The following is a 19569-nucleotide window of genomic DNA, read 5'->3' on the forward strand; positions in this document are numbered from 1 at the left end:
AAGCTTGCACAGGATAGAGTAGCATGGAGAGATGCATCAAATCACTCTCAGGACTGAAGACCATAACAACAACCACAAGGTGGCACAAATTTCTGTACGTCACATGACTAACCGGTAAAACAAAGGTACTGCTCAAATGAAATTGTGTCTTGTACGTATACTGCACACAAAGTTACTCCCAAGCTTCGAGATTGTAAGTTACGATTCGATACTCTACACTAAAGATCTGAGAACTTTAAGGGAGGTCCCATAATTACTCGGCTTTTGTTTCTATTTCTGGCGTTTTTCAGCTCCATAAAGAGGCATACATTAATTGTATAATATTTAGCCGTAAGTCATCATATGAGTATATACAGCCTTATAACCTAACTTGAGAAAGTATATGAGGAGTGGTGATGAATTTTAAATACCCTTTGATAAATGTATCGGCAACGTCCTTGCGGGAGTGGTTACACCGGTTCCCGTGAGATCACCAAAGTTAAGCGCTGTCGGGCGTGGTCGGCCCTTGGATGGGTGACCATCCAGGCCGCCTTGTGCTTTTCCTATTTTTCGGGGTACACTCAGCCTCGTGATGCCAGTTGAGGAGCTACTCGACCGATTAGTAGCGGCTTCGGTCAATAATACCGTCATAACGACCGGGAGAGCGGTGTGCTGACCCCACCCCCTCCTATCCGCATCCTCCACGGAGGATGACACGGCGGTCGGATGGTCCCGGTAGGCCACTCGTGGTCTGAAGACGGAGTGTTTTGATAAATGTCATAAGTGTTAAACCAAGACAAGACTTTATTGCGCGGTAACTGTTGAACCGTTGACTTGACTTAGATGCTGAAACAGGCTTTGCATATTTTCCCCACTGAAATAAAAGAAAGAGATGTGATTGCTTTCCTGAAAGTGTTCTGTAAATTAGTACTGAATCAACAAAATACATTCATATTTATCTGCCAAATAACGTAAATCCACTAGTACGTTTTTGTTCTAGAGACCACTAATAAAGATATCGTGCCTGCTGGCTGCAGTCCAGTTTCTGGCTCGGACACCAAACTAACGGCCCTGCACTATAGGTAGCTACGTTCTGTTTTGTTTGTGGAGCATTAACTAAAACGTCTGTCGGCATTGCGGTGCTAAATTTGAAGTGTGTGTTTCTTCTGGATTACAATTTGTATCAAGTTTATTTTCTGTCTTCGTTTTACATGCCACGAGTTTGAAAAATAACAGGGATATGAGGAAACTCTCATGTGTTTCTAGTATACGATAGCCTTCCCAGTAAATTTGATCCTCATTGTTTTTTCGTCTTATGATATAATTTTATGTTACATTGTATCTAATTGTTGATGAACTAGATGCCCATCGATCCTAACCAACTAATTTTCTAGTTTCTGAAACAATAGATATGGATGGTGGTTGAAGAATTCACTTAAAATGCCGTTTACAAGAGATCATTTATAAAGGCGATCGTATTACATTGTTCTTCTGAACAGTTACTAAACTGGCTTAACCTTGCAGTGAATGAGGGAAGAGCTCCAATTAGGGAACATCTCACAGTAGAAGAGGGATATATTTGAGTGAAAAGATTAATATCACTGAATCATTATTGTGCCTAATGTTAGGACGTCGATTATGAATTACTGGAAAAAGGTAGTGGTCGATGATGTGTGGATACAGGTCGAAATCTTTATCCTCAAATAATTTATGGAGAAATACAATTACTGAATGAAAAAAATATGTTTCGTTGATTTGTGGAACTTATTTACGAAGACGCATGGATTGTTAGTTGTTGGTAATATCGTGTGAATGACTTTTGAAATTACATCAGGAAGCAACTAAGTAAATGAAATATATGTTGTGTTACAATGATTTTTCCGCGGTCTATGAAGAAATATCTCCAGTGACCAGAAATAGACCCGAATGTATATTCACATATTTTGCTAATTGCTGGAACTTTGGCTGAAATTCCCGTATGGTATCCTCAATTGACGTTCAGATGAAGTATATTTTTTATTATTTTTATTTTAGTATTAAATATTTTTTTGGCACATGGGCATTTACCACCAGGCATATTATTTCTTTTTTAGCAAATGTTCCAGCGAAGCGGAAACAAAATCTCCCCACAAATCACACACTGGTTCTTGTCCGAATTTTCATAGCCAAATTAAGAGTGAGAAACGGACAAATGGCGCATCACATTGAGCAGCGTAATGTCTAGTTTTGTAAAGAACTATTTAATTGCTTGAAAGTAATCAGAAAAGAACAACTTAATTAGTGATTTAAGGAAAACTGAAATGTTTTACGAACAACTGCTGCTCAGAAAGTAACATTGGTGTGCTGCTTCTCTGGTAAAAAGGTTTCCTAGAATCAAGTACTAAATTTATGATATTTCGAGTACAGAAGACACCTGAACACAAATGTGTCAAGACGTTCATCTCTTCAAGGCATAGTTATTTTGCTTAAAAAAATCTGATTTTTAAAGTGGTTTCCTTCGACTCGAGTGCTAAATTGAAGACATTTCGAGAGTACGAGATAAACTAAGGCAAACGAAATGTCAAAAATTTTACCTTTCCTAACTCTATTTATTTTGGCGTTAGGAGTTACGTTGATGTGATATATAATAGTCAAAACGTTTTCCTTCGAATAAACTCATGCATTCCGGACATTTCCAGAACAGAAGACAGTAGCAAAGAAAGTGAGGTATCGGTAAGACTATGCCTTCTAAGCAAACCTTGACAAGTAAGTACCGAAATAAAACATTGAAAAAAGTCGTTCTCAAGTATTTTGTGAAATTAACTCTCTAAAAAAGTAAGGTAGATTACAGAAACATCTGTCGCGGCGTTGAATGGTGCTTGAAATCGGCACTGTTTATTTATATCTACGACGCGTTTCAAAGATTTAAACCTCCATCATAAGGTGGCTTTACGTTTGATGGTATGTTATGTGTGTTTTACTATTTTTGGAGGAGCTTGTGGCACTATCTCCAGTGGTCATAGGTTCCTTTCACTGTCGTAACACATCACATGTATACTGTCATATTTTGTAAACAAATATATATTATAATATACTGTCTATTAGTATATATTATATATTTTGTAAACAAGTATATTTATTTACAGAATATGACAGTATACATGTGATGTGTTACGACAGTAAATCTACATGATAATGGAGGTTTAAACGTTTGAAAAGCGTCTTGCATATAAATAAACGGTGACTATAACAATAAACTTGTTTCATTTAACTTCACAAAACATCTGAACTATTTTTCCTATTTTCAAAATTTTGTTTTATTGCACCACGACATAGATCCCATCGTTCTACACAGATGAGCCAAAACATTACGACAGCTGCCCACCGTAAGTCTGAACGTCTTACGGTGTTGTAGCGGGCATGTAACTTGCAAAGGAAAGTTTACAGCCGGAACAGAGAGGAACGGGGAATCATTGTAGCAACGGTGCGGGATGTAATTGCGGACGTCCACCGAGACAAAAGACTTCGACATAGCGAAGATTGTAATAGTCCTGCGTCTGGGAACGACCATCTCCGAAACGGCGAAGCTGCCTGCTATTAGCGTGATACTGTCGCGAGTATCTGTGGGGAATTGTTGAAGCACGATGAAACCACGATTGGGCGAAACGTGCTGGATGCTCTCGCCTCTTCACAGAAGGTGGGGGATTCTTGTCCGATCTATAAACGATTGTTGGTGGCAGTTTGTTGCAGATCTGACTGCAGAGTACAAAGCTGGTGCAGTCACGTTTTGGAGCATACCGTTAAGCGCACATTAAGCATTGAATATGGGACTCGACAGCAGACGATATCTACGTGTTCCAATGTTGACCCAATTTCATTGTCATTTACAACTGCAGTGGGAACGGAATCATAGAAACTGGACCGTGCAGCAGTGGAAACGTGTCACCTGGGCGGAAAAAGCGCTTTTTTTGCTACACTGGGTCGACGGCCGTGATCGGACACTCCGTCATTCAGGTGAACGGCTGCTCGAAAAATGAATCCCACCACCGACGCTTACCGATGAGGCAGTGCTATGTAGTAGAGGACATTTACCTTGCAGTGACAGAAGACACCGTGACAGCTAAGGGCTAAGTGAACATGTGAGTTAAAGAGCATTTCGCTCTCATCTAAGTATAGGGCCGAAAGAGACAGCCTTCCAGGAATTGTGAAACGAATCCTGTCTTCCACGACAGTGTGCCTCCAAGAGCGCAGATTCGCCACGAGATGGGAAATTCACAGGCATCTATTACGCTGAATGAGGTCAGGCTGATCAGGCCTAAGGCCGGTATTAAACTATAAAATTCCTTTGCCAATGATTTTATCAAAGGTTTGATCAAATATTCGTCATATACACTCCTGGAAATGGAAAAAAAAACACATTGACACCGGTGTGTCAGACCCACCATACTTGCTCCGGGCACTGCGAGAGGGCTGTACAAGCAATGATCACACGCACGGCACAGCGGACACACCAGGAACCGCGGTGTTGGCCGTCGAATGGCGCTAGCTGCGCAGCATTTGTGCACCGCCGCCGTCAGTGTCAGCCAGTTTGCCGTGGCATACGGAGCTCCATCGCAGTCTTTAACACTGGTAGCATGCCGCGACAGCGTGGACGTGAACCGTATGTGCAGTTGACGGACTTTGAGCGAGGGCGTATAGTGGGCATGCGGGAGGCCGGGTGGACGTACCGCCGAATTGCTCAACACGTGGGGCGTGAGGTCTCCACAGTACATCGATGTTGTCGTCAGTGGTCGGCGGAAGGTGCACGTGCCCGTCGACCTGGGACCGGACCGTAGGATTCTACGCAGTGCCGTAGGGCACCGCACCGCCACTTCCCAGCAAATTAAGGACACTGTTGCTCCTGGGGTATCGGCGAGGACCATTCGCAACCGTCTCCATGAAGCTGGGCTACGGTCCCGCACACCGTTAGGCCGTCTTCCGCTCGCGCCCCAACATCGTACAGCCCGCCTCCAGTGGTGTCGCGACAGGCGTGAATGGAGGGACGAATGGAGACGTGTCGTCTTCAGCGATGAGAGTCGCTTCTGCCTTGGTGCCAATGATGGTCGTATGCGTGTTTGGCGCCGTGCAGGTGAGCGCCACAGTCAGGACTGCATACGACCGAGGCACACAGGGCCAACACCCGGCATCATGGTGTGGGGAGCGATCTCCTACACTGGCCGTACACCACTGGTGATCGTCGAGGGGACACTGAATAGTGCACGGTACATCCAAACCGTCATCGAACCCATCGTTCTACCATTCCTAGACCGGCAAGGGAACTTGCTGTTCCAACAGGACAATGCACGTCCGCATGTATCCCGTGCCACCCAACGTGCTCTAGAAGGTGTAAGTCAACTACCCTGGCCAGCAAGATCTCCGTATCTGTCCCCCATTGAGCATGTGTGGGACTGGATGAAGCGTCGTCTCACGCGGTCTGCACGTCCAGCACGAACGCTGGTCCAACTGAGGCGCCAGGTGGAAATGACATGGCAAGCCGTTCCACAAGACTACATCCAGCATCTCTACGATCGTCTCCATGGGAGAATAGCAGCCTGCATTGCTGCGAAAGGTGGATATACACTGTACTAGTGCCGACATTGTGCATGCTCTGTTGCCTGTGTCTATGTGCCTGTGGTTCTGTCAGTGTGATCATGTGATGTATCTGACCCCAGGAATGTGTCAATACAGTTTCCCCTTCCTGGGACAATGAATTCACGGTGTTCTTATTTCAATTTCCAGGAGTGTATATTTGACAAAGATCTTTGACGTGGCGCTAAAAGGGGGCATTACACTGTCATCATATTTTTCGTCAAAGTTCAAGATGGCTGACAACAACAACTTGTTATTAACCGCAGCAGTTGCGTGTACCACAACTGCACTGTGTGCACACCGGAAGAGAAGTGGGGGAAAAAAAGGAAACGTACTGGGTGAAGCTGTGGGTTTTACGACGACACGGAAAAGCATTGAACAAAACTTGTTACGTGAGCTTATAGCGGAGGACGTCAAGTCGTACATCAATTACTTAAGAATGGATGAGCATACATTTCAGTTCGTGTTCAGTGAAGTGTATCCTCATATCACAAAGCACAATACTCACTTAAAAACTGCTATATCTGCAGAAGACAGGCTCACTGTAACACTTCAATTCCTTACTATAGGAGAGAGTTGCGTTAGGTTAGGTTAGGTCAGGTCTCCAATCCTCTTGATCTATTTTTGTACTCAGGGCGCCTCACATTGTAAAGCGCCTCATCAGCTTCATACATCCCTATTAATTTTGTAGTTGTCGGTACACACCAATTGTATTTACTGGCAATGTTTATAAAATCGCTACAGATAACTGAACGCTGCAGCGATGCTAGCGCTCCACGTGGTAACATGTCACATTGAAGTGAACAGAAGACAAGCGACTTTTTTCATCAAATCTACAGCGAGGCCCTAGATTTGATCAAATTTATTTGACGACAGACGAGATCTGACAAAGTTTCCTATTACACCATCAAATTCCTTTGACAAAGATATTTGACAAAGAAATTTGATAGTGTAATACCGGCCTAAGCGCTGTAGTGTTCGAGTGAGACAGACAAGAACCTATGTCGTAGGGAAAACCCGTAGGAGCTGTTGGTGCCCAGGGAGGTATAGCTGCGTTAATTATGGCGGACCTATGATAGACCATAAAGCGAAACGTTAATGAAATTATTTAATTATGTAGTAATTCAGGGAATGAAGCCAAGTAATTTTAATCCGCCATCTTTTTTAAATTTTCATGGTGATCCCAATAAAACTTGAATATTGATCATATCTACAATAGTTTAGGATTTACTGTTAAAGTAAAATTAACAAGTTTTGTAACAAAGGCCCGAACGCTAAAATCTGAACGCTTTGTTCGATCTTAACAGTAATATAAAATCGCATTATTAAAATGACAAATGCTCTAATGTCAACTCTGTAACTTTATTTGTTTAAAAGATATAGTAAATTTAAATGATCAGTATTTTCAGTTAAGCATCAGATCATCATTTCCTCCACACAAACCACATTTGACGATGGAAAAAGAGAATTCTTAGGCTCGTGAAACTTTTGGATAGTTGTGCTTAGGCCTCTGATGATTATTTTTGAATAATTGATTCAATTAAATCCACAACGTTGCTTCTTACTTTTTCTTTTAAACACCACTCATATACACAGCATGTGATCGAAATTTAAAAAAAGAAGGCAGATTATGGCTAACACATCGCGTAATATCCATTCATATTTTCTGTTGGTTTCAATTAGATAGTTAACTCTTGATAAGTTACCTTATTAGTGCGGTTCACTGATGTTTCATATTTCCTGTGGCAATGTTGCAAAATGCATTTTGTGACAACTTCATTCATTCTGCTCTTCTTGCGATTAGAAAAACGCTCGTGGACGGTTTCCGGAAAGGGACAACGTATTAAGTTATGGATGTATTGCTGATGGATATATGGTATGACGAGCGAAAAATATGTGGATGGACGTTGCGACAGAGTCTATAATTGCTACCCTCCGCGACACACTATTTGTGTTGGGACGTTAGATACAGATGAAAGTCTTTATTGCAGTGAGTGTCACGTACGTGGCAGTTGCTAAATACTATTACGAGAAAAATTTTCCGAATTAATTTTGTTACTTTTTGAAGAACATACGTAGTCTGAACAGTCATTCGTTACAGCTGTTTCGTAGCCCTTGGAATAAAATAAAGAACAAATCTCGATTACGTTATTTGGAATACATTTCATTTGCCGAAATTGACACTACTGCTTCTCCAACATTTTCATCGTGAAGAGTACATACTCATCCACAAACCATAATAAATTAATTATATTACACAGCACACTAATGTGTCATCAGTCAATTTTGAATTTGCCCTGTACTGGAAAACTAAGTACAGAACTGATTTTTTAATTACACAAATTCTGCTTAATTAATGACACATGGGCCTTGTGAGATACGTCGGATACAGACATACTTTGCTGAGCTGGTGTTGCAGTTTCTCACAGATTTTATTCATTTATACATATTATTGTATCCACTATAAATCGTAGTTGGAAGTCTCTGACTAAAAGTACTGACTTCGTTTGTTTTAAAATAATTTTTTCTGCGGCCATTTACGACTTTCTCTTAATTATTTCACGCACAACGCGTATCGAAAAATAATTCCCATACTGAATTGCATTTTTCGTTTATTGTGGCACATATGCTTGTTTTCTATGTCTCAGCTGCTGCGTTGCACTGTTGCCATTATGTTTCCCTGTACTGCTCTTGTGCAGAAACACACAAAGAGTAAACATTACTCACACATGAATTTCTCCCGTTGTATAAAATGTTCAAACACCTTACGGAAACGGAACCGCCCGACGTCTTCGACAATCGTCAGTTCGGTAGGTAATTTGGAAAAGATGGGGTGTTCACCTGTGGAAATATCGGTGGTTGTGAAAGATGTCACCAGATTGCATTCTGTAAGTTGTCTGAACATCCCTCACACATTTTGTAGTGTACCGTGGGCACTGGAAACAGAAACGTGCAAATAATAAACAACAAATGTTTAGAACAAAATATGCCAAACACACGTTAAAAACCAAAACTTCGGAGGATACACACTATCACCAGAATAAATACGAGGTATGTGCGGTTTTCAAATGGACGTGAAGGTACTTGAGAGGACGGAACTGAAAATTTCAAATATTTAATAGAAATGTAACTAGCAGAGTGTGAATTTATAATTTCAACTGAACGTACGAAAGCTGAGGAAAAAGTAAAAACATAAAAACAATTTAAAGATGACCGAAAGTAGTTCTAAAGATGTTGAAATACGCTGATCAATGTCAGACAAGGAGAATACACGACACTCAATGATATACTGATGCGAGAGTGCAGAAGGCTGCGGAGTGAATGCATCTTCAGTTCTTTGAACGAAGAATCTAGTGAATAGGAACAGCATAATTTTACAATTGAGACATAATCACCGGGTTTATTTATTGATTTATTTAAAGAACTGTATCTTTGTAAAGATTTCAGACTTATTCAAGATAAAAACACAACAGTAGTGGACTATTTTTTCCTCCACATGAACGTGAAATTACGGAAGAACATCTCCCGTGAAAATCCACTTCGTCCGCAAGGATAGCGCAGTTGGACTCCTACACAAAGCAAGCGTTTCGCGTTTTCACAACTACCGTTGGAAGTTGTTGGAGCAAACTTTGAGAGCCGCAAGGGATTCACCGTCACGAAACTTCCACCTTAGCGTCCCACGAACGGCGACTCACTGTCGCTTTAGGAGCTGTGCTTTAATTAGTTGTCCGGAACTCGAGTCTAAGTTTCTGTTGGTACTGCTTTGCAAATATCGGAGACTATTGTGTATCTCGACCGTAAATTAGTGTTTGTCATTTCGTGTCCGAGAGCCGCAGGTATTGTTAGAGTTTTGTGTATGTTTGTGCTAGCGGTTACTCGCAGTACAGTCTTACGTTCTTCATCTGGAAACAAATACATCAGATACTTCGCAAGTGATATTCAAAACAAAAATTCGAAAAGGGACACTCAAACGAACAAAATATCAGAATAATACATCCGCAGTGTCCGACCAAATTATACAAATGTTAAATGTTTAATGTTAATAATGGATAGGATTGAAAAAACGAAACCATACAACTATACAACTTCAAGAAAACTGTCTAAAGAAAGCAACGTGGTGCAAAAACACGTTTATAATCACAAAAGGCTAGAATTATAAAGAAAATCTTTTACATACTCGTACTGATTAATTGGCCATGCGTGACGTTATCCAGTAATTGAAACTTCTATTCAGACATAGACTGGATACCAGACTAAACTCATTTTTTTCTTCTCTTGGTTTATGCATTTAGCGAATAAGCTGTCGGTATAGGATTCACGATCCACTGCCAGAGCTTTGGTTCTCCCTCTCTGAAACTTTCCACACTTCACAGAAGCTTTCCTTTACATAGCGATACTAGGCTAGCTCACCAGGAAGCGAGGCTGTTGTGCGAAAATGGCTTAGGCACAGCCTGCAGCTTGTTTCCAGGATTAATTTTCACTCAGCGGTCGAATGTGAGCTGCTGCGAAACTTTTAACAGATTAGAACAGAACGTCTCGCATGGCCTCCAACCCGGAATCTTGCCTTCGCACGTAGTCCTCTTAAGAGACACTTCTCACGACCTGGCAGGTTCGAGTCTCGATCCGGCAGTTACTTTTGATCTGTCGCTAAGTTTAAAAACGATGCACACTTCACTAAAGAGTAATATATTCATTCCTGCACTCAAAAATTTTAACTTAGGAGGGTGGCAGGTCGTACCAGATATGAAGAAAGAGCGACCACGATATAAGTAAAAATGGGAGACTGCTTTGAACTCGACTATTGTTTGGAAACGAAAATGTGACAGTGGTCTAATTCCCATAACAAAGTGTGCGATAGTCAAAAGTAACCTAGACAGGCAGTATGGTTGGCATGTCAGGTATGGCCGTTTATCTCTACTTAATTTTCAAAGTAGCACCGCTGCAGGTGGCCCCTTTCAGGCACATAATTAACGATTTCAGCTGCAACGCGATGGGTCTGCAAACCGCACCAGACGGATGGGTGCTCAACGTCTCGAAAACGACGACGACGACGACGACGACGAAGCCGTTAGAGGAGCAACAGTGCCACCGACCTTTGCCTGTTCAAAGGAAGCCTACCGGCATTCCCCTGAACCAATTGCCAGAGCCACGGAAAAATGTAGGGGAATCTGAACGTTACATTCTCCGTTTACGATTGCTGACCACCAACATTCTCAGTAACTTTCCGTGATATCAAGAAGTTCAATAAGACGGTGGAATTGCCAACGAAATTACAAAGTGACATAAAAATGACTGAAGAGACACTTGTGCACAGCAGTTCCACGAAGTTTCGAACGTTTTTCTATATATAGTCGCTGTTTTTAAAATCATTATGATGCTGATCGAGGTATGCAGTCCATACTGCATAGGGTGTCGAAATCAGTTGGCAGAGGCAATATCTGCCATCTACCCGATTCGTTGGGCGAAACAGAGCTCTTAACCTATATTTCACCTACTGGATCTGATGCACGAGACAGTGCTGCACTGTATAATGAGGTCTATGTTCTCTACGCACTCATTGTGTAACAATTCTTGCTTGACTTTTCCTAATTTATGAAATTCTTCCCATGCATCTTCAGTATACTCATCTGTTATTTCTGTCCTATGTTCCGCCATGAAACAGCCAAGTAAAAATCTTAGCCTAATATTCTTCACAATGAACTTCAGGAATATTTATAGCATATTCAGTTTCTCTATGTATTTGGGAAATGAGACATTTTGGACCTGATGAGGAAATTGGTGAGATTTATAAGAGATTAATTTACAAAAAGTCTTGGTCGAAATTAGTTGCTGATATACGTGTTAGTCTGCTTATTTCTACAGAGCCTAAACAGGTCAGGAATTTTAATGAACTGATATGTACGAAGACATTGTTTTCCGTAATTTAATATCTAAGTATTGTAGCCATCGATAATCTATATCGTCAGACCATTATATCCACAACCTTATCCTTCAGAAACAGGAGAGAGAACATCAATTTCATCATGACTGAAACTCGAGATCGGCCGCGTAGGATTTAGTTTTAAATGAGTGTATGCCCGACGCTTATCGAACCACATCTTTATTTTCAGTAACTCTCTACAAAAGGCAAGTCAGAAGGTAAAAATATATATAGTTACAAACCTAAGTATCTTGGTCGATACTTCTTCACAGTATGTTGAAAAATGTTCAAATGTGTGTGAATTTCTAAGGGACCAAACTGCTGAGGTCATCGGTCCCTAGACTTGCACACTACTTAAACTAACTTATGAATCCAAGACACATGGACGTGTTGCTCAAGATCGGTATAATAATTTTTGTACATAAATCCTACATAGCCGATGTACATCTTTAGTCATCATAAAGTTGCTGAAATTCGTTGCTCTAGAGCAGGGGTCACCAAACTTTTTAGTCCGCGGGCCACATTGACTCCTCCACGAAGTCATAAGGGCCAAGATCTACCTAGTGGGATTAAAGCGCCCTAGCACTCCTATTCCTTATGTAAGGCTAAAGGAAAGATCAAATCGCAAAAATCTAAGGTTTCGGGAATAGCTAGCACTGAAACGAACTACGATTTTTATTTAATTACGTAATTTTGAATGGTGGACGTACCTGACCGAAATTCTGGCGTAATTTAAATGGTTCAAATGGCTCTGAGCACTATGGGACTCAACAGCTAAGGTCATCAGTCCCCTAGAACTTAGAACTACTTAAACCTAACTAACCTAAGGACATCACACACATCCATGCCCGAGGCAGGATTCGAACCTGCGACAGTAGCAGTCGCGGGGTTCCGGACTGAAGCGCCTAGAACCGCACGGCCACCGCGGCCGGCAGCGTAATTTATTCTGGCGAATTTCACCGACAAAAAAGCATCTCACTGCACATTCTTCACGGAAGCGTCCTGCAAAGTTAACGAAATCTCAAAGTTTAGTTATGTAGTCTTGTAGTGAGTAGCAGAGCCAGAGCATGTATTTGATAGTTCTGTTGCGTGATTGTGTCTATGTTGCGAGTGTCTCACGAGTTTTATAGTGTTTTAAGCACTGTACTAGTAGGTGAGACAACGAAGTGTGGGACAGTTCAAAGTTGGAATTCGAAGAGAAAAGGAAAATCTGAAAATCGAAATACGTATAGCACGATTGGGTATTTTTTCACTGTATTTTTTAGTGGAACTACAGTGTAATTGTGAGTATCTAATTTAGTAATTCAGGTACCTTAAAAATAAATTCATTGCATTTTGTTTTGGCAGGCCACCCGCTAGTTTTATTAATATTAAATAGCACAATTTTATTTTCAGGTTACAATTTTTTGTGAAGTTCTGTACAAATATGGAAAAGAAACGTAAGGTTGACAGTGAATGTAAAATTTTTAATGAGCAGTGGGGATGTCAATATTTCATGGTGGAGTCAAGCAACAAACCAATGTGCATTATTTGCAATGAAGCAATATCAGTCTTCAAAGAATACAATATAAAACGTCATTATGAGACTAAGCACTCTCAGAATTACTCCAAGTTTACAGGCTGCGAACGATTAGAAATGTATAAGTCTCTGAGACGCCAGCTAAAAACCCAGCAGTTGCTGTTTAAGGAAGTAAATGCTGAATAACATGCAGCAACTCGTGTTAGTTTTCATGTGGCTGATTTAGTTGCGAAGCAGTGTAAGCCATTTACCGACGGTGAATTAATTAAGAACTGCATTATTGCAGCAGCAGAAGAAATGTGTCCAGAAAAAGTTAATTTATTTAAAAACATAAATTTGTTGGCAAACACTGTGGCTCACAGAATAGAAGATATTGCACAAAATATATCAGCACAACTGCGTGACAAAAATCAAGACTTAGACTGGTTGTCTTTGGCCGCGGATGAGTCTACAGATGTGTCAGATACTGCTCAAGTACTACTTTTTATTCGAGGGATTGACAAAAATTATGAAGTGTTTGAAGAGCTCCTTGATGTTCACAGTATTCACGGAACGACCACTGGCGAAGATATTTTTAAAGAAGTTGAAAGGATAGTTCAGGAAAACGATCTTCAGTGGAACAAATTAAAATGTATTACGACTGATGGTGGCAAAAACATGTGTGGGAAAAATAAAGGTGTTGTTGCTCTCCTTTCTAAGGTCGTAGAAAATGACGGTGTCTCAAAACCATTAGTAGTGCATTGTTCAAATGGTTCAAATGGCTCTGAGCACTATGGGACTTAACATCTCAGGTCATCAGTCCCCTAGAACTTAGAACTAATTAAACCTAACTAACCTAAGGGCATCACACACATCCATGCCCGAGGCAGGATTTGAACCTGCGACCGTAGCAGTCCCGCGGTTCCGGACTGAAGCACCTAGAACCGCACGGCCACCGCGGCCGGCAGTAGTGCATTGTAGTATTCACAAACAGTCTTTGTGCGGATAACATTTAGATATGTCAGAAGTTTTAAAGCCAGTTATTTCAGTTGTTAATCATATCAGATCCCAGGCACTCAGTCATCGCCAGTTCCGCGAGTTTCTTGAAGATAGTGAGGAACGCGACTTGCCATATTATACTGCAGTGCACTGGCTTAGCTGCGGTAAAGTTCTGACCCGTTTTTTTTTTAAATTCCGAACAGTAATAGAAATTTTTTTGAACGAAAGGAATCGCCCTCTGGCAGAGTTACGGAACGGTGAGTGGTTATGGAAGCCAGAATTTTATAGAGACATAACTAAACATATGAATTACCTTAATTTAAAATTGCAAGGTGAAAACCAGCCTCTGCCTGATTTATACACACATGTTAAGTCCTTTCGACATAGGAGTGCTTTGTTTCAATCTCAGTTGAACAAAGTATGCTTCACGCATTTTAATACATGCCAATCATTCAGTCAGCAAACTGAGATTCCGTTTCCTGTAACTTTCGCAATTGAAGCTTTGGGCGCTTTAAAAATTAATTTTGAACCACGTTTTTCAAATATCGATGCAAATTCAAACGATATCAAGATATTTCAAAATCCCTTTGACGTTGACATAGAAGCGTTACCCGCAGAACTTCAATTTGAAATTATTTATTTGCACTGTAGCGCCTTTTTTAAAGAAAAACATTGAAAGTCAACATCACTGGAATTTTATAAGCGTCTTCCATCAACACAGTTTTCAAATTTACATAAATTGGCCCGTGATTTTTTTTCCGCTTTTGGCGCTACTTATTAGTGTGAAAAAACTTTCTACAAAAATGAAACACGCAAAAATTATTTACAGATCTAAATTACGTGCTGTGCATTTTAAGTCGCTGATGATTATCTCTACCAATAAACTTGATCCACAACCGGAAGTAATTATGAAAGGAAAGTTAAAGCTACATAAAAGCCACTAGCTATCACTAAGATGTTAAATTTCCTTACGTGAATACTCTAACACTGTGAGTTTTCAAGATAAAAATTAATTATAGTTATTTTTATTCATAAGTTACAACTAAAATATCCAATATCATTATGTACACCAGGTATTGTATTTTCTTTAAATTGTCTTTAAATAAAAGTATTTTATACGATTTATTTGCTATGTGTATTTTACAACGTAATCAAAGAAAGTGAAACCTCGCTTAAGAAGCATCTTCCATAATGATTAATTACTACGGCTAGTCGCCGAAGTTGCGCCCATTTGAAAGACTTGCACCAGACTCGTGAGTAGAAGAAAATGCAAAGAATTTTTTTACTTAAAATGTTTTCGCCAAACTAATCTGTTAACCATTTTATTTTATTTTTCACTATCGCATGGAGAATGGTCTACCTGTTTATTGTGGATAGCCACAAGTTTAACCATGACCTTCCGCTTTGTAAAGATAGAGCTCCGACAGTGTCGAGGTGTATTGGTCGCCATAGGCGTCGAAACTCAATTGTTGGCCGTATAGGTACGGCCGGATACCGGGGATGTCCGGCCAGCTAACGCGGGCCGGTTTGCCGACCCTCGCGGGCCGGTTTCGGCCCGCGGGCCGTAGTTTGGAGACCCCTGCTCTAGAGCACCATGTGTGCACCATAGAGGCAATGCCAGTAGCGTCCCATTTCACTGCGAAGAACACATTAATGAAAACAGAATCACATAACTGATATCGGCCTACAATAATTTCCAAACATATGTGAAAACTGTAAAGTTTTGTAGGAGATTCGGTGCTGCCGGAGGCCTCAAATTGGCGAATAAAAGGTGATAAATCAGAATGGACTATTTTCAGACTTCGGAAAGCTGTCACAAGGTAATGTAATTTCTGTTATATCTCTTGAGTGATTGAAACTTTACGTCATTATACATTGGATACCGATGTATTTTAATATTGTAACAAATCGAGATATATAGCGAACGTATATCACAATCAGTCATTTAAGATGACCATATGCAATAAAAATTCGTCGTAGTCATTGCTTAAGTGCATTACAAAATATAACAACAGGTATTTTTGATACTGCCTTGATAAATGAGCACATCGCACTGGTGTTGGTACATTGTCACTTATTACATCCATGTTCTGATGTGTGGTTCCCATTTTATCATCAACAAATTTTATTTAAAAACTGTAGAAAGTAAGTCACTTATGGTAATGCTTGTGTGTATGTGAATTACTATGGGTCCTGCTGAGGTCATCCGTCCCTAGACTTACACGCTACTTAAACTGAATCACACTAAATTATGCTAAGAACAATACAAACACCAATGTCCGAGGGAAGAGTCGAACCTCCGGCGGGAGAGGCCGCGCAATCCGTAACATGGCGCCTCGGCCACTCCGCGCAGCTTTGGGGGAATGAAAGGCTTGCGAAAGAAGGATTGATGTTAACCAATGTACAGTACTTGGACTTAAACATTGTCTTTACCATTCACAGACAAGGTCTGACAAAGGAAACAGTCTTCTTCCATGTCCATGTCGCTAGGTCCACACTAGGCGAAATGTCGTTTTAGTGTTCAGGTTGTTATGTTATGTCAAGATATAGGACATCATTTATGTTAATTGCATTTCTAAATTACAAATTATTCAGTTAATTCTGGAAAATCTTAGCCGAACTTACCAATCAAAATGGTATTTATACTTGCAGAATCTGCAATCATTAAAATGAAGACGCTAAGTTTCGTCAGCAGCAACAGTCTAAGGAAGGTGCATTTCAATTATTATTAGTAACAAAAAAACTAGTCATGTAGGATAAAAGATAAAGTAAAAGCAATTACCTCATACAGCCTTAATTAACACTTAACTTTGAAATTTCTACCATCGCTAAGTGACTACAAATACTATGCTCATTTTATGAATTATAATCTAATGAACAGTTGCCTGGGTGTTACTAATTCACAGGGGAATATTTGCGTACATTACACATCTGCAGTGCTTATTCAAATAATTTAAAAGCCATATGCAAGGTACTGCCATAGCATTATATATGAACAGATCTTGTAAATAATATATTGAACTTGCAAACAACGTCAAAGCAAAAGTCTCTTTTCATTTATTGCACTATATGCTGTTGGTCTGGTCACGAAATTAACCGTGATAGTGCCCCTTAGAGCCAGTATATAGTGACAAATGGACACGTCATCATTTCACAGCAGATTTAACGGCGAGGTGAGACAGGGAGACACAGCGACTGCGCCTGTAGCGAGAGGGAGAGAGAGAGAGAGAGAGAGAGAACGAGAAGGAGATGGTGGAAGGGGGTGGGGGGAGCGGAAGGGGTGAGAGTGCAGGGGAAGGAGAGCAGAAGAACGGATGTATATCTAACAATTGTTGTGCTATGTACGGCTACGTTTGACACGAATGTTAAAAATTGGAGACTCAAAACCGGAGAGTGGAGTATTTTATAGACAGAGAACGTTACTTTTGTTTTTCCTTCTTGAGCTTATATTACAACTAGGCACCTTTCGCACTTATTTATAAATCATCTTCTATGGTTTATTCTGGACGTATGGTATCGTATACACAATAGTATATCTGTATTTTGCTATTTATAGATTAAATGTTGTGTACCTTTAAAAAATTCGAGCACAATTTGCTCACTATGTTTGGCTTTTGTATTCGTGTTCTGACGCTTTGTGCTTTCCCCTTCGTTGGTGTGAGAGGCTGAAATAGTAAAAAAGTGGTCGTACACTCACTTTCACAGTTTTTTGCGTGTTATAAAACCTGTAATTTTTCTTACGCTACATTTGTGATATTTTTCACTTCATCTCACTTTTGAATAGGTCGATTTTATCGGATAGGTTAAGTTTAAGAGAATACGACAACAGCGAAGAACTCGAGAACGAATATCATGAGAGAGTTCAGTAGAGATAAAGGGTAGTTAGAAAGGATTAGGCGAGAGAACTTTCACTGATTTTCTCAATTCTGGACAGCACTAAACTCACAGGACAGAGAGTTACCCACTACAGGGCATACGCGCAGACGAATCGTTAAGCCTTTACAGGTGGCGCAGCAATCGAGTAACGTTCTGAATCAACGTATGCGTGATGAAGTAGCGATCAGTGATAGATGAATGTTTCAAGCGTACATTGTAGGGAAATATGCGTAAATGTAAGGACCTGACAGAGTGGCACAAAAGGGCTCTCCTGTCTGGCCATCCCCTGGGCATACGGTGTGTGGAGTAGCTGGATTTGTTGGTGTTTCGCGGCAGACTGTTCAAAGTGTCTATAAGCAATGATGCAACACACTTGGCCTTGAAACACGATGTCGGAATTGTGGTCGGAAAAAGATCCTCACAGGGAGTGACCGGAGACGTGTTTCACGGCATGTGTATCAAAATTGCTTCCAAACCCGTCGGAAGTTGCTGCAGGCACTAAATGAAGGTCTCTCCCCTCCTGTTAGCGAGGAAACGCTGCGACGCACACTGCATGCAATCAACATATGGAGTTGGTTACCCAGCAAGTGGCCATAGCTCACACAGAAATCTAAAGCTGCGCGTCTTCCATGGACTAGAAATCATCGAACGTGGACAGTAGATGATACGGCGAACGTAATGTGATATGCCTTTATTCAAATGATGCACGTTGTTGAGGGCACAGGAGGCCAATGAAGCATTTCATCCTGAATTTGTGTAAGATCAGGTGAATCTGTGCATTTTTCAGGGTCTGGTTCAAGCTGGAAGCGAGTCTGTGATGCTTGGGAGTCTTTTTCTTATTATGAACTGGACCCACTGACTTGAGGTGATCACTAACGTGAACCATCATGTTCATTTAAATATTCTGAATCATCAGGTGTAGCTTTTCAGTCATCATGTACATGCTGAGTACAATATTAATACCCATGTTTTTCAAAACGACAACGACGGAGTTCATAGGGTTGAAAGAACATGTGCCTGGTTTACTGAGCATTCGTCTACCTTATTACATCTAGTGTGGCCTAAAAAATCACCTGATTTAACCACATACAAAATCTGTGGGCCGTGTTGGAACATTGTATAAAACCTGACAAACAAAACCCCCGTAAATTTGTGTAATCGTGCGATCAAATCCTCAGCGAGTGGCTTAACGTGGATATGACGTACCTGGACAAGCTTGTGGACTCACTTCCTTACCTAACCTAGGTGACTAACGAGACAAGACGCGAAACTACACGGTATTAAATGATGCTAGTAATGACTTCTCTAGAGATGACAAAAAAAATGGCTCTGAGCACTATGGGACTTAACATCTGTGGTCATTAGTCCCCTAGAACTTAGAACTACTTAAACCTAACTAACCTAAGGACATCACACTCATCCATGCCCGAGGCAGGATTCGAACCTGCGACCGTAGCGGTCACGCGGTTCCAAACTGAAGCGCTTAGAACCGCACGGCCACACAAGCCGGCTAGGGATGACAAAATTTTTAGTTCAGTGAGATTATCTTCCATGCTACATTAGCTGCCCGTACGTCGCCACGATATAGGTGTCGTTCAAAAAAAAAAAAGTGTTCAAATGTGTGTGATATCTTATGGGACTTAACTACTAAGGTCATCAGTCTCTAAGCTTACACACTACTTAACCTAAA

The sequence above is a fragment of the Schistocerca americana genome, chromosome 3 (genome assembly GCF_021461395.2).
Source record: "Schistocerca americana isolate TAMUIC-IGC-003095 chromosome 3, iqSchAmer2.1, whole genome shotgun sequence".
NCBI classification, from domain to species: Eukaryota; Metazoa; Arthropoda; class Insecta; order Orthoptera; family Acrididae; genus Schistocerca; species Schistocerca americana.